General features: G+C 40.9%; 2 protein-coding genes and 1 long non-coding RNA gene across 6 annotated transcripts in view; 2 read left to right on the top strand and 1 right to left on the bottom strand.

Annotated features, from left to right (window-relative positions):
* Nucleotides 1-21,723, top strand: part of MYL1 (myosin light chain 1) — a 427,496-nt gene that overhangs the window by 252,465 nt on the left and 153,308 nt on the right. The gene's annotated exons all lie outside the window — the stretch shown is intronic.
* Nucleotides 1-21,723, top strand: part of LANCL1 (LanC like glutathione S-transferase 1) — a 104,648-nt gene that overhangs the window by 24,227 nt on the left and 58,698 nt on the right. The window lies entirely within an intron of this gene.
* Nucleotides 8,874-21,723, bottom strand: part of LOC142097974 (uncharacterized) — a 46,682-nt gene continuing 33,832 nt past the window's right edge. For all 4 annotated transcript variants that reach the window (XR_012678285.1, XR_012678287.1, XR_012678286.1 and 1 more), the window contains 2 exons: nt 11,701-11,840; nt 8,874-9,524 (listed from right to left, as the gene is read on the bottom strand). This is a non-coding gene — a long non-coding RNA (uncharacterized LOC142097974). The remainder of the gene's footprint in view (nt 9,525-11,700; nt 11,841-21,723) is intronic.

Here is a 21,723-nt window from a genome sequence, read left to right as displayed (position 1 = left end):
GTGCCCCATGACCACATTGGACAGATCTGGCAGTTTGGCACATATAGTGAGATGCCATGGAGCTTAACTAGTGCTTTCCACAGCAAAGGAAGTGAATGAAAGGGAATTCTGATCATTTACTGCAAGAAAAAAATTCATACTAAACTGTTTACAAGAATAATTTACTTTATTATCAGGAAAAGGCAAAACAGTTTTATTTGGAGGCAAATGTAAACTCTGGCTACCTCTATGATACCTATGAATTTGTGGGTTCTTAGTAGAGTTGCTCACTGACCCCCGTGTTTTGTTTTTGGATCTCTATTAGCTTTGGGTTTTGGTTTTGCAAAAACCGCCTTTGCGTGTTTTGGTTTTGGTTTTGTTTAGTTATTTTTTATTACATTTCATTTTTTGGGGTAAAATCACATAATTTCGTTATTATTTTGTACCAACATTATTATTAACCTCACTAACACTAAATTCCAGTGATTTCCATTACATTTTTACCATCTCACAGATCACATTATGCTTTCATACGCATTCAGCCACATACTGCATCGATCTGGCTGGATGGTAAGCGACTGAGCAATGACTCAAACACACGGCAGTTCCTACCACATCTAGGACACATTGGCACACAGCATTGGCAGAAAAGAAAAGTGGGGCAAGATGGAATTGTCCTTGGATCATGAAACCAATTATGGTTCATTGGATCGCTCCACCTGTTTCTTGGATAAGTGAGGTAATTCTACAGCTAATACATGGCAATGATCGCTCCAACTGTTTCTTGGATAAGTGAGGTAATTCTACAGCTAATACATGGCAACGAGTGCTGACCCCCCCCCCGGGATGCGTGCTTTTATCAGACACACACCAATCCAGGGTGCCAGACAATGCACTAAAAAGAGCCATTGAAATTCATAGCAAAAAGCCAGTTCATCAGTGAGCTTCGAATCAGCCCCAATTCCCATAAAATTATAATCTAGTTAGGTACCTTTCATGTAAAGTGCTGATTACAAACACAACAAAACACGTGTGGGAGAATGTGGCCTCTAAGGGGCATATTCAAATGTTTATTTTCCGTGCCGTGGAAAAACTATTACCGTTAATACGGTAATAGTTAACTGGATTTCAGCTTGCAGCTCAGGGAGCTGTGAGCTGAAATCCAGCGAGTAAATTACCGTATTAACTGTTTTTACGTGCACGATTACCGTAATAACGGTAATCGTGCGCGGACCGCAAGATTTTCTGCGTTTCCGCCGAGAATTGAATATGCCCCTAAGAAGCAGAGTACTAGACACAAAGACATTGCATGGATGGCTATCCAGGGATGTCTGCCTCTCACGACATTCATGCACTCCTGGAACCTGTGCCGATATGTCCACTGCCCCTTCTGCATCACCAGAAGGGAAACAGCACAGTGTTTTTTTTGGGACTGCCCCACTGCACAGGCACTGTTGAATGCCTTGGAACATGAACATAAGGACAGTGTGCCCAGAACTTGCCTTTCATAACATTCGGTATTTTATGAATTATTTCCTGGGACCCACATCATTGGGGCAATCCAGGAGGCCTGGAGCCTAATGAACTGCTTTAAGGATGCTATTTGGCTTGCCAGGAATCGCCTCATCTTGAAAAGGGAGAAGATGACCATCCAGGACTATCGCAGGCTGATCCACAGCCTACTAAGAGACTATAACACCATTGACAGTCCTGAGTAAGAGGAAGATGATTAATTTTCTGTCTCCCTCTTCTCCTTCTCCCCCTATGTGTCTGTTTATTCAATGTAACACTGTTTAATTTGCCTGCAAATTCTACAGACAAGCCTGCTTGTCTTCCTCTTCATCATTGATTGTTAGCAATGGAGCACTCGCCTTTGGGTGTATATTAGACCCTACACTTTGTAGTGTAAATTCAGAATAAAAGCCTGCAAAGACTTGTAGATTAATAAAAATGACCAAAGCAGCTCTTCTATAAGGGTGTATATATTAGACCCTACACTTATCAGTGCAAATTCAGAAAAATACAGTTTAATCATTGCGAGGCCCTCCCTAAACAAGCTAACAATGGGCTTATTAGAGTAATGGCAGAAACACACATCAGTGCCAGGAACGATTAATGGTGCAAGATGGAATTGTCCTTGGGCCCTCTCACCCACCCATATGTTGGATCTTACAAAGGATATGCACACTTTAACAAACCAAGCACTTCAGCGACAAGGGCTGCCACTTTTGTGGCTGAAGTGCTTGGTTTGTTTGGGCCCCCACTAAACCAGCTATCAATGCCCTAAAGGCATGTTAGACCAACAGTGCTGTGAAATGAATTCTACACTGTCAAGATGTTGTTGTCATCATCTTCAGCATCATCCTCACCCTCATCAGTGTGTACATAATCATCACAGACTATTCATCTCTCGCTGGAATCCGCCATTAGAGAAATGTCAGTTCTTGGATGTATTTGCCGGTAAAGGCCTTACTCATGAAAGATGTAGTTCATTTTGATGAACATCATCTTTTCCACATTTTTAGGAAGTAACCTCCTACGTTGATCACTGACAAGGTTCCCGGCTGTGCTGAAAACTCTTTCTGAGTACACACTGGAGGGGGGGCAGCTTAGGTATTGCAAAGCAAGTTTGTACATGGGTTTCCAAATGGCTTGTTTTTCCTCCCAGTATGGAAAGGACTGTCTGACATTTCGATTTCAATTAACTCTTGAAAATAATCCTCCACTATCTTTGGCAGAAAATACAGCTTTTTTTTATAAGGGGGTATATGAGACCCCAAACACTTTGTAGTGCAAATTCAGAAAAATACTGTGCTATATTAGGAGTTCAGCACTCAGACAATTCAGCTTTTTTAGAAAGGGGTATATGACACCCCAAACACTTTGTAGTGCAAATTATGAAAAATTCCTGCTCTATTCCTGCTCTATACTGTGACATAACCCTTCTCTGTCCCTCTCTCAAATGGCGCTAGATCTTTGTGGAGGCGGGTATTTATTGATTCTAAAACTCGCGAGAACCGAGATCCGACGACGTCACGATGACATTTTGCCTCGTTTTGGAATCCGAATAGGCGCAAATCGGTACTCGGATCCCCCAAAGTTCGGGTGGGTTCGGTTTCAAGGAAACTGAGCACGCCCATTTCTAGTTCTTAGGCCAACCTGGAAGTAGAAAGCATGGAACACTTTGCAATCTGGCCTTATTGTTCGGATTTGCATATCAGTTTAAATGGGTCTTTAAATTAAAATATGAGCCAATGACCGACGCCTCTCCTGCACTTTTATCACCTCTTCCCACTCCAGAAGCCAAGACTTTTCCCGTGCTGCCCCCCTTCACTGGAATGACCTCCCTCGTTCCATCCGCCTCTCTCCTACTCTGTGCTCCTTCAAACGTGCGCTGAAAACCCACCTCTTCCTCAAAGCCTACCAATCATCCACATAACCCCTTCTCTATACTCCACTCGCTCTCCCCTTGCCTTATCTGGCTCCCCCTGTGCCAGTCTGTTTTTCCTCCCTTAGGATGTAAGCTCACATGAGCAGGGCCCTCTTCCCTCCTGTCTCCTTACCATTCTTCTGCTCCTTGTTTACTATATCAGCCAGCCTGGAGTTTCTGAAGTATTGGTATTTTTGTTTATTGGTTTGTACTGTTTTACCCTGTTTAGTCTACTGTTTGTACTGTGTACGGCGCTGCGGAAACCTTGTGGTGCCTAACAAATAAAGGATAATAATAATAGGTATATTGTGTAATACTAAATATAATTTAGCAACCAATCAGATTCATTTATTTAGTACCTTCTACAAAATGACAGCTAGAATCGGATTGGTTGCTATAGGCGACAACCCCAGTTTTTCAAACCCGCAGCTTAGTAAATCTAGCCCTTAGTCTCCTTTTCCGAGTCAAATAATTTAATATATGAGCAGTTCATGGAAATAAAATGGAAAATAGAAAATGTTCAGCATAATGAGTCAAAAAAGTCCAACCTGTCAAGTAGGCAGTGCTTTAATCTGAATTTGCATCTTTGCAGTTTATGCACAAGACGATGGCGAGACAGGATTTTTGGCAAAAACTATTCCAAACCATGCCCACCCAGGTTTCTCAATGTGAACTTGGCATAATAACTTGTTACACTCTAGCAATATTTTGTACCTTATATTTTATATTTCTGTGTTCTGGTGCTTAAATAACAAACCATATAAAAATAGGTTTTCCTCTTCACTGGTTACAATCAGGTGCAAACATCATATTGAAGACATAGTTCTCCTACTGATACAAGAAAAGAAACAATGGAGTACTGGATTTTTCATCCAAAGCATCTACCTCTCCTGCCTACCCCCCAGTTTGGTCCTGGTCTAAGCAATAGCATAAAACAAAATTTGCCATGGAGACAGAAAACAAATGGGCCACATTTATCCATGTTATGTAAACCTATGTTTACGCTGCAATAGTTGGAGCAACAGCGCAATTGCCATTTCTTTCCACTTTTACGTGGTCTAGTTATAAACCTCTATCACATATGTGTATTTAGGTACAAATTAGTTAACGAATAAAAAAAAAGTTATCTAAACATCTGTCTGGTATTTTGTAGAGATTCCAGTATTTTCCATTGTTCGCTTTAAATGTATATGCTGAACCCTGACAAAACACATGTTGTAACCTGTAAGTCTGGTTCACTACTGGCAGAAATGGATGGTGTGTAAATAGAATTGGGTGTTGATTTGGTGACTGTCCACAGTAAAGTTTCATGAATGGGATTAAACAGGTGAAAAATCTGGTAAATAGCAGAGTTTGCAATCCAGCATGAGGTTGCTGATTGTCACGGTCATCACCTCACATGACTGAGACATGGAAAAATTCCATAGTGTTTTTGAACATACCATTTTGAGAATAAAGCCCCAGTGACTGCCAGTAGGGCAGCGGTCCGGCTTCACTGTCTCCTCCCTTTTGGCGAGCACACAGATTCACAAGACCTGGGGTAACTTATCCAAAGGAAGAGGAACAAGGATCCTCGCCAGGCGTGGGCTGGCAGGTATCGGCCCGTGGGGCGCACAGGCTGCATCACGTGATTATTACCGTCAATTACACCTCAATATTACCGGCGGCCGCCGTTAATATTGAGAAATTATTTCATCCACGGGGGGGGGTTGGGATGGGGGGGAGGCGGCCGGCCCGAACAGCCGTTAGACTGAGCCCCCCTACCCCCCGGTCCAGCCCGCCCCTGATCCTCGCAGTCCTTCTCCTGATCTCCATCCGCCGCCAGTTGGCAGGAACCATTACCTCCTACACCGGCCTGATCTTTCTCCTCTCCCCAGACACCACACTGCTCTTTCTTATACCCACAGAATAGCCTCAGGCTGGGGTGTGTTTGTCTGTCTGCTGTGTCTTAAGATATTAAGATACAATACACATTTCCTAATTAAAGGTGATTAATCAGACCAGAGCCAGATTAACAATAGGGCTAAAGGGGCTACAGCCCAGGGGCCTCAGGCAGCTGGGGGGCCCACCACCATTCATCGGATTGGGGGCGTCCCCGGCTCCGACTGTCACCTGTGCAAGGAGAATCACAGGCAGCTAACAGCAACTGTTATGCTGTTAGCTGCCTGCTGTCACTGTAATACTTAAGCACTACAGGGAGTGGAACAAAGGAAGGAGGTAAGCTCACAGGGAGGGGGGGGAGCTCATGGGAGGGGGCCCTCACAGTACCCTTAGCCCGGGGGCCTCCCTTCCCTTAATCTGGCCCTGAATCAGACACAGAAAGCCAAACCGCCTGGCTTGTGAGTACACTACTCAACATGATCTAGTTTGCCTACAGGTGAAGCTAAAAGCACAATCTTACAGGTTCTCATTTTTAGCCTATAACATGTGGTTAAATAGTAGCAATGTAAATAGCAGGGCAGAATATTTGCCATCTATAATGTAAAGTTGGTTTTTTACTCCATTTGTGCTTTAAACATAACACTTGCCTGACTAAATTTTTGAAAGGGTAGGGGGGGCACTACCCCTAGCTAGATCTGAGGTTTAGGTAAACAGAGATAGCTCCCGTTAAACAATCGTCTGGTCTACTGGATAATATAATAATTGATGTATTGTTTCTGCAGATCTAGAATACACATAGACTTACCCTTTTGGCATAAGTTAACAATAGGAAGCCCTAGGAATAGCATGAATACAGTGTAATAGATAATATGACACAATCTCATATATTACCAATCTTAAGGCTGATATACAAACACAGTATGGGGGTGAGCACAGACAGAAACTATGGGAATGAAAACACACATACTGAATACACAGTCTTATGTGTGCTAGGGCAGACACTCTAGGGGGACATGGGGATAAAAAGTACATGTTCAACGTTATCGTAAAAACATTCAAATTCACAAAAATAAATAAATAATGTGCAGTGAAAGGTAACAGACTTTTAAAATAGTATTTTTATTGTGCCCCTTGGAGCTCTTCTGGTTTAAAGGTGTCAGAGTGTCTGGTAAACACAATTTTCATATATATACAATATGTTTATTTACAGTATGAGATCAATAACATTTTTCCTGATCAGAACACATACAAAGATAAAATAAAATGCATGCAATAAATCATTTTGGCAAATCAGTTATAGCAATTCTAATGAATACTCTCTTGCTAAGGCAAAATCTAAATTGGATACCATACTCAATCGCTTCTCCCAGCAGTTATGGTCAAAGTCCAGGTATAGTACAGTTAAGTTCAATAATCCGCATGCATTCAATGTCCCTTATTAGGTATAGTATAAGAACAGTAACTATATGTCTCAATGGTGATAGATGAATCAATTGTCCACTGGTGCGAGTTTCAGATATGTGGCGCGACACATCCCATACTTCTATGCTTAAAAGTCTGATTGATAATAGAAAAGACAATATGCAGCGATGAACTTACACGTAACATGCTGCTCCGAGTGGAGTTACAGCGTGACTTCCCCCGTGGCTTCTTCCTTACACCTCCCGTTGTGTGCAGGGGGTGCTGAGTGCAGGTGTCTGAGAGTTCTTGGGAAGGCTCGGAGCTCGTCAGGTGATTCTGCGCATATGCAGTGATGAATTTGCTGCTTAAGCGACTGCACAATGCCGGACTGTTTTGTAGTGCAGAGAGCCGCTGTACTCCTTACAGTGATCGTAGATTACAAACATCTCCAAGATAGGAACAGCTGTAGAATAAATAACTAACGGGGGGGGGGCAAGACTCGACTTTTAAAGGAAAAGAAATGCAGGTGGCCTTGGGGATAAGCCCCACAATGTCCATGCAATCAGTTCTGGACCTTCACAATATACCATTCCTATACCTAGGGCTCCACATACATTTTTGCCAGTGGGAGGAACCCCGATATTGATTATGGCAGGACTGCTTTAAGACAGTAGTGGGCTATTTTCTTAAGACAACAACTTGCAGCTGTATCTCAAAAGTATGGAAAGTCCAGTGTGTCAATTGTTCTTACCAGAACTAATCAAGATGGCAGAGCTACATTTTTACACAACCAATTGTATAAATAACTTGACCTGCTCTTTATTGTTATGAATAGGCATTGGAAGTGAAGCACAGTGTCAATGCTTGTGGGGGGATTTAGATTTACAACTAAGGCTAATGCTAGGGCTATGTAGAAAATAGCATTGGGACCCTTAGTGGTGTCTACTATATTTCCATGGCTGACTGCAAGAATTCCAACTGGGCCATAGACACGGGACTTGGTCAAAGTAAGAAAATATGAGAGAGAACTAGCTCATATCAAGATATTGTTTGGAATGAAAAGAAACAAAAAAGTATAAAGAGAGAGGAGAGCACTCAGAAAGACAGATAGATATGGGAGGGATGTGAGGAATAAGACATTAACAGAGAGAGGAGAGAAAATACATGGCAAGACAAAGGAGCATATGTAGAGTGAAGAGAAAGAGATGAGAGAAACAGGGAAAGAGACATGAAGACTGAACAATTCAGCCTTCTTATGTTTGCTGTGAATCTTTCATGCATGTCTGACCTAGAGTGTGACTAAACTGTATCCAATTTCAGGGCAAACCTACTACCCACCAGACGTCAGGGTATGTGTATAGAAAAGTCTTCCAAGTCACCTATGTACCTCGCTTTGTGAAGTGCATTTCAAACTACAATTTGTAATCACACTACTCATATTAGGTCGGAGTTATGAATAAAGGGACAGACCCGCAATATTATCTCAAAACCTTGCTGCATTTTGCTTTCACTCAATGTGGTGCAGGGGGAACACAGGGCCTGAAGTGCTGAAAGCCACCTGCATTTATACAGAAGGAGGACAGTTGGGGATGAGTACAATAATTTTACTATTAAGTGTACACAGACAGTATTTAGTGTGGATGAATCCTTTTATGAAAGCATTACTTCAGCTTTTATAACAATACTTATGTATCATAAATATAACTCCCATCAGGCAGGGGAGAACCAGTGCTTTGCCAGGTCCCAGTACAAAATTTGGGTAGGTGCTGGCAAAGCTGCTCTAGTCTCCTGGGCCTCCCCCTATACCCTCAAAGGAGCAGAGGCCTCTTATTATCATACATGGTCCATATCATGCTCAGAAGAGGCCTCCACTCTGCTCCTTTGAGAGCAGAATTGGGTTTTTTCGGGAGGGTGGAGCAGGTGTCCCTCACCTCCTGCCACTCTAGTTTTTGTATCTCAAAGACGGTATAAAATCCAGGGAAAGAGGGCGGCTTGTGATGATAGGACTATGAATTGGGGGCATGGTGCATAATGTTTTGGGTATATTTTATAAAAAAAAAAAAAACATCATCCCCCAACTGTACATAAGGATATTTGAAATCACAAGGGTTCATTTATGAAAAAAAAATGAAAAATTCAGAGACGCTGAGCATATTTTATGTGCGCATGTGCCTATTTGTTCACTTGTATACAGTTTAACATCCTCATTCTCCTTTTTGAAGTCCATCTGTGCAGAAGTGTCCATCATTTTTGCTTTATCTGTTTGACTCATTACAATGTCACCCCCTGTCTGCAGCAAAAATCACTTTGGCAAAATATACAATTTATATATCATGAGCTATTGTTTCTATATGGCCTACCCACAAACTCCCCAATTGTTTGCATTTGTGTTAACACCTTGGAAGCAGTGACAGGCTTCAAAATATCTGTATCGGATATGTTGACAATGAATAATGGAGGTACAGCTAATCCCTGACTTGATTTGTTGATGAACAGAGGTCCAGAAAAAAATAAACACTCTTCAAATGGCGTGTTTACCTTCCAATAGGAGCGAACAGAATCCCAAACCACAAGATACTTTTCATTGTTGGAGCTAAATATCCAGGTTTGGATGCCAAAGTCCCCATTTTGAAGCCCCCAGGCCATAGGGGGAGAATCTGAAGTATATGCATGGATAATTCGCTCCCATATCATCATTATCGGCCAACATGCTTCTCTATATGCTGTTACTACATCCATGTGTTCACACACAATTAAACAATGGTTCTTCTTTCCACAGGGTATATTTTGAAGTGTAGACTCAAAATGCTTTATTGTATTCAGTCAAGTAAATCTGCAACATAAGATAATTCAGTGATAAATAATAATATATTGGACATTGGCAAATTTGTAAGTGGGCACACTTTTCTCATAAGAAACCTGCCTGACTACCCCGACACTAAAGAAGACGACATGAGGTCCCCGATTCCATTCTACAGCGACCTGAAAAAATACTACTACACCCTAAATAAGCAATATAGCAGATCCCATAGGTAAACACAGTTCATCACACAATTGTCATGTGATAATATGTAATGACTACTCTAGCAGATACTGTAAGTGCCCTACACAACGTCATAGGTTGACACATTGTACCTCTCTATTAGTAGAAAAGCTTCACAGAGGGTTAGTCACTAATAAATTGCAAATCTGAAGTAACTCACTGTAACCAGACATTTTCTTTCATAACCCAACTTGTATTTATTGAAGTTAATTGCTGATTGTTTTTTATGAGCTTCTGCAGATTTGCTCTTTGCTAGCCCCCAGAGTTCAGATGTTTTCCTAATCCCTGAGAACTCAACCAGTCCTGCTTTTTTGCAAGACTGGATCATGAAATTAATCCAAAAACTGTGTGACACTTTACTGGGGGGGTGTTTGAGCAGGAGGACCTATCAAAAGCCACAATCAAAAACATTGTGGCTTCTAATTGGTCCTCCCTATCCCAACCCCTACCACATGCATTTTAAATTAATTAATGACAATTTTTACCACTTTAGATGGTTATGCATGCAAATGAGAAGTTCATGGAGAAGAGATTTTAACAATCTCTAACTAAGCCTGCCAGGGAAGGAAAGAGGTTCTGCTAAAGACCATGAGGTATATTTACTAAACTGTGGGTTTGAAAAAGTGGAGATGTTGTCTATAGCAACCAATCAGATTCTAGTAATAATTTATTTAGTACATTCTACAAATTGACAGCTAGAATCTGCTTGGTTGCTATAGGCAACATCTCCACTTTTTCAAACCCACAGTTTAGTAGACCTACCGCCATGAGACTCATCTGGTCCCGCCAAATGCCATGTTAAAAACATAGGATATGTTCTTTTATCTCAATTCCATATAAAGCTTAATTTTTACTTTATTTAAAAGAAAGGACTCGTGTGTGCGCACGTGTTTTCCTTTTAATAGTTTACTATGTAGCACTACAGGACCCAGCAGGCACTGGATGCAGGGTATGCTGCCACTTGTAGTTCTACAAGCACCAGCATACCAAAGCAGTTTATGGTCACCAGAGCTTACCTGTACCAACAGTGCCCCACATTAAAATATTATTTGTAACAATTTAACATTATAACCCACCGCCCAGGGGTGTTGGGATGAGACCCTGTGCTGGCTTTTCCTAGGCAGAGGGTTTAATATGTTTGCTGGCCCAATTCAACTAGGGAATTCAGCTTCATAAGGAATAGGCTTGGATACAGGGGAGTTCCAGTCTGTGACAGGGGGACCCCACGCTGCAGGTGTCCCTGGTATAGAGAGACTAGCCCAGCCTGTCATAGCCTGGTGCTGGTTACAGAGAGTAACCCCATGCTTATCTATAACCAGGCCAGAATATCAATGCTTTTGGTTGATTCACTTTTTAATAGGCGCCACACTGGTTTTTTTTTCTTTCTATACACAATTAAAACGCAAGCCATTAATTGACTTAACTGACTCATTGAATGGATGATGACTGACGTTTCTAATATGTGGCCGCATCAAGATACATGTAAAACTACAGATTCCCAACCACAAATAGGTATAGAGTAATTGGATCTAAAAGGTTACATACCCATTTACATGCTTTTAGAAGTGCTAAAAACTAGTAAAAGAATGATTTTAAATCCGGTGTATAACTGATCTTAGTGTTTTAATTGTGAATTATATTGGAGCAGAGTCTATGTTATGAACTGGGTCAAGATTTATAACCATCTGTAATCACTAGTCAGGTGCATATGCCCCCAGCGTTACATGAGCATGATTGGGATTGGAAATGTGTTTGTGCAAACATGCACCTTACGTCAAAAAACAATTACTTTCCTGGGTCCTTTTTATGTTTTCTTATTCTATTGTCAAGTTTTCCTGTAACTATACATATTTTGGTTATGATACACGTGCCTAAAAGCACCAATGCGTTATCAGTAGTGTTAAATGTTGTGATCTTAAAGCCTGAGAGACTTAATTCTATGGTTGTGGATTCAATATATACTTACTAAATCATTGATGCTGGAGACTTACTGGACTACAGCAGAACATGGTTTGAGAAATCCTTGCTAAGAAATCTGCTCTGATGGCTGTTGGGTGTGTCCGCAGTCACTGGTCACTTTTCTCCTTCTCGTTTTTGCTTGGCACCCTGTAGTACGAATGTTTATATGACAGACTCCATTAGACGTAAGCTCGTCGTGTCTACAGTACATGAAAATTAGAACACTATATAGAATTCTATCATAACCCTTATCCTTCCTTCAGGTATCTATCTCTTATTTTCATTCAGCTCCCAATTCTATATCAGTCCTTTAGAAAGACTCTATGGTAGTGAGGAGGAGGTCCTTTCCCCGCACCCCTGCCATCCTCCCATTACCTGCCTTCAAGAACCATAAAGTCCTATATATGGGAAAGCAACCCCTGCCCATTTAATAGGGTAATGTAGTGATATATGAGGTTAAATGAAGGTATGTGAAAGAAGAGTTGTGTGTGATGTACATGGTATTTCTTTTGCCATGATACACGCATTAAATAAAATGTTACCATAGCATGTGTTAGATGTAGATCTAAGTTACAGTAACTGCTACTTTATTGGGCAAACCATGCATGTCAAGTGTATTTTTCTGCAATAAAGTGACCGGTTTGGTTTGACTTCAGCTGTAATAGCATGTTCATGATAAAACTGTGGCAGAACAACACAATACATTACATATAAGGTAATTGACCTTAACAGCAAGTTCATTTAAGAGTTTGGTGCAAATATAATACATTGGCACAATGTACCACAAAATCAAAGTAACATTTTGGCAGCACGCTACTGAATTAACCCCTTAGTGTGAAGGTATTATTAGCTCACTAAGAAACATGGAGAAAAAGGCAAATACTTGCACGATACTGCAAGAAAAAAATAATTATCTTGCTTTACAGCACTGTGAAATGTAAGCCCTTGGGAATATACAAAGGCATGAAGGAATAAATATTTAGCTCAAACAAAGAGGGATATTTGGTGCTAAATACACGTTTTATATTCCATTTTAGGCCTCACCATTCTGCTATAATATTTCTATACACTTTACAGAGACACAAACACACAGCTATAACACACACTGAAAACACTTTACATGGACAAGAGATGCAGACTCATTTACTGTCTCTTCAGCCTGACATCCTGCCAAGAGGACACTCCTGCAAATCACTTCACACAGCAGTCTACTGGACGATCCCTATTGTAATAGTAGAATGGACCAAATCACAAATCCAGTAGGATCTGCCATGTCACAAAATTAGTCATAGACTTGTTTCCCAGGGGCAGTTCCCAAAACCAGAATGTATACCTCGGAATGAGTTTGAGAGACTGGGGCCTGCAGGTGAAGGCTCGGAGGGCCGCAAGCAGACCATCACCGAGCTAGACTAAGAATGCATCTGCCCAATAGAAAAGCTCAGCACATCTGCATATTTTATAAATTGCATTTCTTATCTCTTCTGTTTCTCCTTAAACCATACAGTCAAGTCCATAAATATTGGGACATCGACACGATTGTCATATTTTGGGCTCTATACACCACCACAATGGATTTGAAATTAAACTAACAAGATGTGCTTTAACTGCAGACTTTCAGCTTTAATTTGAGGGTATTTACATCCAAATCAGCTGAACGGTGTAGGAATTACAACGTTATATATATATTATATATATATATATATATATATATATATATATATATATATATATATATATATATATATATATATATATATATATATATATATATATATATATATATATATATATATGTGTGCCTCCCACTTTTTAAGGGACCAAAAGTAATGGGACAATCAACTCAAAAGCTATTTTGTGGGCTATTCCCTCGTTATTTCATCATCAATTAAGCAGGTAAAAGGTCTGGAGTTGATTCTAGGTGTGACATTTGCATTTGGAATATGTTCTGTCGACTCTCTATATGAGATCTAAAGAGCTGTCACTATCAGTGGAGCAAGCCATCATTAGGCTGAAAAATCAAAATAAACCCATCACAGAGATAGCAAAAACATTAGGGGGTATATTTACTAAACTGAGGGTTTCAAAAAGTGGAGATGTTGCCTATAGCAACCAATCAGATTCTAGCTGTCATTTTGCAGAATGCACTAAATAAATGAAAGCTAGAATCAGATTGGTTGCTATAGGTAACATCCCCACTTTTCCAAACCCGCAGTTTAGTAAATCTAGCCCTAGGTGTGGCCAAATCAACTATTTGGAACATTCTTAAAAAGAAAGAACGCACTGGAGAGCTCAGCAACACCAAAAGACCCAGAAGCCAACAGAAAACAACTGTGGTGGATGAGAGAAGAATTTTTTCCCTGGTGAAGAAAACCCCTTTACAACAGTTGGCCAAATCAAGAACAATCTCCAGGAGGTAGGTGTATATGTGTCAAACTCAACAATCAAGAGAAGACTTCACAAGAGTGAATATAGAGGGTTCACCACAAGATGTAAACCCTTTGTGAGGAACAAAAACAGGAAAACCAGATTAGAGTTTGGCAAACAACATCTAAAAAAGCCATTACAGTTCTAGAACAAGATCCTATGGACAGATGAGACAAAGATCAACTTGTACCAGAGTGATGGGAAGAGAAGAGTATGGAGAAGGAAAGGAACTGCTCATGATCCAAAACATACCACCTCATCAGTGAAGCATGGTGGTGGTAGTGTCATGGTGTGGGCATGTATGGCTGCCAATGGAACTGGTTCCCTTGTAATTATTGATGATGTGACTGCTGACAAAAGCAGCAGGATGAATTCTAAAGTGTTTCGGGCAATATTATCTGCTCATATTCAGTCAAATGCTTCAGAACTCATTGGACGGCGCTTCACAGTGCAGATGGACAATGACCCGAAGCATTCTGCAAAAGCAACCAAAGAGTTTTTTTTAAGGCTAACAAGTGGAATGTTATGCAATGGCCAAGTCAGCGTGTAGTTTTGCTCATTTAGAACTGTGCAGCTATCGAGACGCTACTGTTCACCTGTGGATAATTGTCTGTGTACGTGACTTACATGTGAAATGCTGACCACTCATTACTCCGCGGTATGAATATGTATGTTTTTTTTAATAAATGCTTTTAACTACAACCTAAAAAGGTATACCTCTTTCTTCCATATATTTACTGAGAAACTTCGGAGAAGAAAGGAGGAGCGGAGACTAATATTCTGAAGTGCCAATTTTAAAAAATCTACATTGTAAGTAGATTGGATTGTGGGACATCCCACATCATACATCAACTTGGAAAAATAACTTTGTTACCTATGGTGAAATATTGATTGAAGGCAATAATAGGATTGGATATTCTATATATCATTTGGACTCAGAGATACATATTATTTGTATTTTACAGTGTTACACTATTGTATATTCTCTTTTTTTTATATGGTCTGATTGCCAACGTAAAAACTTGTGTATGATCATCTGAAGGGAATCGAATTCTACACCAATAACAATAAGTATATTCATTACTTTTTTTTCCAATATCTACTAAATTTTGTCTTGTTTGGGAAACCATAGCGCAAAAAGGTGATTTATACATTTTTTCTATCTGTTATCTATACCTAGGTGTTAGGTTGCAACTCACTGATTTGCAGAAGTGGTTTATGTAGCGCTGTAAGGGTATTACACACTCTATTACAAAATAAAACAATACAATGTGCTTTGGAACAATAAAACATAGTCGGCAGACCTAGCCGTCATTTATCGTGTGATTGGAACGATAATTGGGTGAAAAAACTGTAGTGTGTACCCAGAGCCATAACTAGGCATGTGCCCTTGGTGCCATCGCCCAGGGCGAAAGCCCAAGGGGGCGCAGCAGCCGCCTGCTACCTGGCTCTGTATCTATAGCTTTTAACTTTCGCAGTGGATCGCATGTGCGTTCCACTAACAGGAAGTTCGGCATTTGGAATGCAAATTTGCGTTCCACATGCCGAACTGCGTTCCACTGCGGAAGTTAAAGGCTGAAGGTGTCACAGCTGCAAGATGAGGTTCCCTTCGACAAATGAGGGGAATGTTAGCGAAGGACCTGGAGAAGTCACATGACAGCCGGTCGGCGGAGGTGCGCTCTGTTACGGAGCTGAATGTTGTGAGCAATCTGGTAAGAATAAGCAGACCAAACAGGTCACTTGATGCAAGAGCTAGAGGAGGGCGGATCTATGCTGTCAAATGCAGTCACCATCTGACCAAATTTTCCAGCTATCTTGGTCGATATCTGAATAATGTATTGACAGTTTTTTTGGCCTTACTATGTATGCTGCAATTTATGGCCAATCAGGTCTAAAATTAGCTAACTGTCCAGCTAAATTGCAGCCTGTATTGACACCTTAAAGCCAGGACTGCATTTGTGTTATAGCAATTATAACAAGTTCCTGTAACAAATAAAGAAAGCACCAGGGCTTACAGTCATCCTACTTATCCCCCACTAACTAACTTTTTTTTTTTTATTAAATTCAGGAAGACTCTTATTAAGTGCCCCTATCCTGCCCATGTTAATGAGTCCTCATTAATGGCAACATCCTCAACAATGCTATATAAAATAGTTAGAGAGATATCAATGTATTATATGTGTGCGATTCAGAAGGAGCATAGTTAAGACATTAGATTTAAGTAGAGATGGGCAGCCTCGGTTCCCCGATATCCGAATCCATCCAAATTTCGTCTATCCGAGTACCGAACCGAGTCTCGGTACTTTCCCGCCCATTCGGAATCAAAATCGAGACAAAACGTCATCGTGACGTATTCGTATTTCTGAGCTTGGTTCTCGCGAGATTTGAAAAGCATAAATACCAGCCTCCACAGCAATCCATCGCCATTTGACAGAGCGAGAGAGCAGAGTTAGGTCACAGGCTGTATTAGCGCAGGGAAAGAGCAATAATTGTACACCTTATTCTTTCTATTATTCTTTCATTTTGAATCTATTCAATTCTATTATTAATTCAAATTCTATTAGCAAATGTTAGAGCAGGAAGAGAGGAGGATAGAGGAGGCTTATTTTTCAATTTTTTGCACTACAAGTGCTTTGTGACAGCCAGAAAAATTAGTCTAAAACACTGGGGAATATCCCAGTGTTTTAGACTAATTTTTCTGGCTGTCACAAAAAGGCATATTTGTCAGCAGTATCTATCCAATACAGTAATTTGCACTACAAGTGCTTTGGGCTCATTAAAATGGATTCAAAGCACTCCACATATGAGCAGAATCAGCATGCAGGTGCTGGCACCAGTCCTCATGGTAGTGTTCCCAGTACGTCATCTGGTAAAACCGATGTAAAAGTACATAGTCTTTTGAAATCAGGTAAAAAAATACACCCCCCCAAAAAAAATTACCACGTTGAAGTGAAAAAGAAGTGTAACTGAGGAAAAATTATCTGCCGATAAAAAAAAATTGCCAACATGCCATTCTACACACGCAGTGGCAAAGAAAGAACGAGGCCTTGGCCTTTCTCTATTAGTGGCAGATCAAAAAAATGTTACTGAGCCTTCTTCTTGTACGGTCACTCGTGACCAAGCAAGACCAAGTAATTTGAAGTCTAAAGGTGGTGCACAACTACTGTTACGTGTCAAAGCCGAGCTGCAAGAAAACAGTAAGGCATTAGAGGATAATGTATGCTCTGAATCAGAAATGACACCAATCCCTGTGAAGAGTCCATCCACCAGTGGTATGTCTAATCGTGAGCATTCTGTTAGTGTACCCATAAAGACGGGCCCTTTCAGCAGTTATGCTGATGTGTGCCTGAACAGCCCGAGTGTAGCCGGAGATACACAAATTGAGGATGTCACTTTGGAATTAGAAGAGGATGAGGGGGAGATTTGTGTAGGCGACGAGGACGCTAATGAGGATGTTGATGACGATGAGGTTGTTTGTGTAAATCCTGCACCAGTGGCAGCAGTTCTGGCACGTGATAAGAAAAAGGCCATTGTCATGCCTGGGCATAAAACAAAAAAATCCACTTCTTATGTGTGGAATTATTTCTATCCAAATCCAGACAACAATTGTATAGCCATTTGTAGTGTATGTCAAGCCACAGTCAGTCGAGGGAGGGACCTTATCCATCTTGGAACCTCGTCTATGTTGCACCATTTGACGAGAGTTCATGGCAAAGTGTTGGGAAAAGCTGAAAGTTCTTCAAAAAAAATTACAAGCACTCCATCATCAGCTAGGACTCTTCGCTCACCGACATCCCGACGGCTACAAAATACACCCACAACACCATCCTCATCAATATCCTCAGTAGCACTCGGAGTTAGCCCTGCATCCCACTTAGTAAGGATGGATGACTCCTGCACTATAATTGATTCCTCTGAAGAAAGCGTTAGTCCCACTGCTGCTGCTGTTGCTGCTGCTGGGGGCGAATCGTCAGCCCAGAGGAAGGCCAAGAAAAAGAGCAGTCCTACATTTCAACAATTAACTGTGAAACAATCATTTGCTAGGGGGAGCAAATATGACAGCAGTCACCCAGACGCCAAGCGAATCACAGACGCCATGGCTGCCATGTTAGTGTTAGATCTGCGTCCAATATCCACAATAAACGCAGCTGGTTTTTCACAGTTAATTGAGGTTTTGTGTCCGCGTTACAGAATTCCATTGCGACACCATTTTTCACGTAAAGCAATACCACAACTATACCAAAAAGTGTGTACAAATGTAGAGATTGCGCTGAAAAATGCCATTCTGCCCACTGTCCACCTAACCACAGATATGTGGACAAGTAGAAGTGGGCAAACCAAAGACTATATGACTGTGACAGCCTACTGGGTTGGTCATTTGCCTTCATCAGCAGGAACAGCAGCAGCATGTACACCACTACGTAACATTTGTCACAGGCAGGCCACTCTTTGTATCACCGGCTTTACTAACAGGCATACAGCTGACAATTTGTTACGCAAACTAAGAGATGTGATTGATATATGGCTTATACCACTTGGACTCTCCCCAGGATATGTCATTTCTGATAACACCAACAATATAGTGCGAGCATTACAGCTGGGTGAATTCCTTCACATTCCCTGTTTTGCTCACACCATCAACTTGGTGGTGCAGAGCTTCCTAAGAAATTACCGTGATGTGCAGGAGATGCTTTCGGTGGCCCGTAAAATTTCAGGCCATTTCAGGCATTCTGCCACAGCATGTAGGAGATTGCAGCAGCTCCAACTTAAGCAAGAGGTGGTAACTAGGTGGAATTCCACCCTGTACATGCTTCAGAGGATGGAGGATCAGCGCAAAGCCATCCAAGCGTATTGTAGAAGCCTTGACATTGGGAAAGGAGGGGGCATGTATTTCAGTCTTGCACAGTGGGGAATCCTTTCAGTGCTGTGCAAGGTGCTGAAACCATTTGAAGTTGTGACGTGTGAAGTGAGTGCAGACTCTGCTAGCTTGAGCCAAGTCATTCCTTTAATTAGACTATTGGAAAAGCAGCTTGAGAAACTGAAGGAGGAGATGAAAGCAAGCAATTCCGCAAAGTATGTTTGCCTTGTAGATCAAGTTCTTAATTTGCTTCACAATGATCCTCGAGTTATTAAGATCTTGAACTCGGATCAGTATGTTTTGGCCACTGTGCTTGATCCAAGGTTTAAGACCTACATTGAGTCTTTGCTTCAAAATAAGCGAGATGTGAACTTTTGCAAGGAGCTATTGCTCAGCAAGTTGTCCACTGAACTGGGCCTCGGCTTGACGACGTGCCCCCCTTCAGTTTCTCAAGCAACTGCAGCTCGTAAAAAATTAAATTTCCCAAAAAGAAGCAGGGAAGACGCAGGGGGCAGACCAGAACAGTTTAACATCTGGGCTGGTTTGAAGGATTTTTCAAAAGAATGTGTGACCTTGCCCATAACTCCATCCAATACGAGTATTAACATGCAAAGGATGGTGGAGGATTATTTTCAAGAGGTAATTGATATGGAAATGTCAGACAGTCCCTTTCCTTACTGGGAAGAAAAGCAGGCCATTTGTAAACCCATGTACAAACTTGCTTTGCAATACCTAAGCTGCCCACCCTCCAGTGTGTACTCTGAACGGGTATTCAGTACTGCCGGGAACTTAGTCAGTGATCGCCGTTGAAGGTTACTTTCAAAAAATGGGGAGAAAATTATGTTTACAAGAATGAACTACATCTTCCACGAGGAAGTCCTTCACCATCAAAGACATCCAAGCACTGACTGTTCTCTAATGGCGGATTCAAGCGGCGATGAATTGATAGTCTGTGATGATGATGTACACACTGATGAGGGTGAGAATGAAGCTGAAGATGATGATGATAACATCTTTTTAAAACTTTCTATTTAAGTGTAGGGTGCAATCTACCCCCAAAGAGGAAAGGGACTTGGGGCGTTTTTATATCACGTACCGTCTTGAAAGGCTGCTGTTTTGGCAATTTCTCATTAAGGGTATTTCAATTAATATTGTACAGTCTATATCGGCTGAATTTTTTACTCTTTTCTACAAGTGGAGGGGGCCTAGAGAGACAGAACCAAACTGCCTTTGTCCATTTCAATTAATATTGTACAGTCTATAACGGCTGAATTTTTTACTATTTTCTACAAATGGAGGGGGGCCTAAAGAGACAGAAAACAAACTGCCTTTGTCCATTTCTTTACATATTTAACTATAAGTGTAGGGTGTAATATACACCCAAAGACGATGGCTGCATTGCCAATATGCACAGATGGAGAGGAAGACAATCTGGTTTGTGTGTAGAATTAATGATGGCCTACCAGGAATTAAACTGTTTTTTTTCATAATTATATAGCTTTACAATTACATTACTTATCCAAGAAACAGGTGGAGCACTAAATTCAGTTATTTTATGCCGAAAAACATTTGATTTTTAAACAAAATTGCAAAACAAAACCAAAACCAAAACACGCAAGGGCGGTTTGGCAAAACCAAAACCAAAACACAACGGTAATCCAGATCAAAAACCAAAACCAAAACCAAAACACGGGGGTCAGTGAGCATCTCTAGATTTAAGTGACTTTAACAAGACATTAAGAGTGCATAAGGAATCAAAACACTGTTGGGGATTTCATGCATGGCAACGTCAAATATGTATCCAGAATAAGCCAGATCTCCATCCAACCGAGCATATGATGGAACCAGCTATACAAAGTACAGGTAGTGGCAGCAATAACTAATATCAGGGATAGATAAGACAAGTTTACATGTTATCTGACATTTCCCCAGTGAAGAGATGTAAATCAGTGATACTGACAGCATATAATAGCTGGAGGTGAATGAGGCGGTGGTCGCCTGTGAGACCCCTTGTACCTCACCTTACAGAGGATTTTCTTCTTCTACTCCATGCTTTTGTGCTCATGTTTGGGGTCCGCAGACATGCAACAGAATTCTTTCAGTAAAGTTCTAGCCACACCCCCACATTAGGTTGGCCCCACCCACTTGGCAAATGCCACTCCCACTTAGATGGGGGGCGCCGATGCCCTGTCTCGCCCAGGGCACTAAAATGGTTAGTTACGGCACTGTGTGTACCCAGCCTTAGGTAACCTGAGATAAAAGTATTCTTATATGCAATGTTTTCCCCATAGGGTACCTCTACTTCAGGATATTGTAGTTAACTTTTCAGTTAAAATAAGTTTCTCTTCTTAATAGTTACTAAAATGAAAGACAAAAATGACTTCATTATAACCATATAAAAAGGGTTCTAAAGTTGTTCTGGCTAGACACTGTAAATACATTCAGGCACTGCAGTAAATGCATAGAATTTTTTTTTTTAGGTTATTCATACACTTCATGAACTAGGATTGCAGCTAAGCTACGTTTCTGATCCGTAATGCTGTGTAAAAAGCCAGTTTATACATTGAAAGAACTATTTAATTATACTGATGCTAATTGAAATATGCCCAACTATCTTATAGGAAGTGTGAATGAGAAGCTGCTGACAGTTCCCCCATCCCCACCCAAAAGACTCAACACTGCAAAGTAAATGATAATGTGTATAACCCTAAAAAAAAAAAAATGGGTTTATTTTTTATTTTATTTTTT

Source organism: Mixophyes fleayi, chromosome 7, assembly GCF_038048845.1.
Source record: "Mixophyes fleayi isolate aMixFle1 chromosome 7, aMixFle1.hap1, whole genome shotgun sequence".
In the NCBI taxonomy this organism is placed as follows: domain Eukaryota; kingdom Metazoa; phylum Chordata; class Amphibia; order Anura; family Limnodynastidae; genus Mixophyes; species Mixophyes fleayi.
The sequence above is the reverse complement of the archived record's forward strand: the minus strand, read 5'-3'. Positions and strand labels throughout refer to the sequence as shown.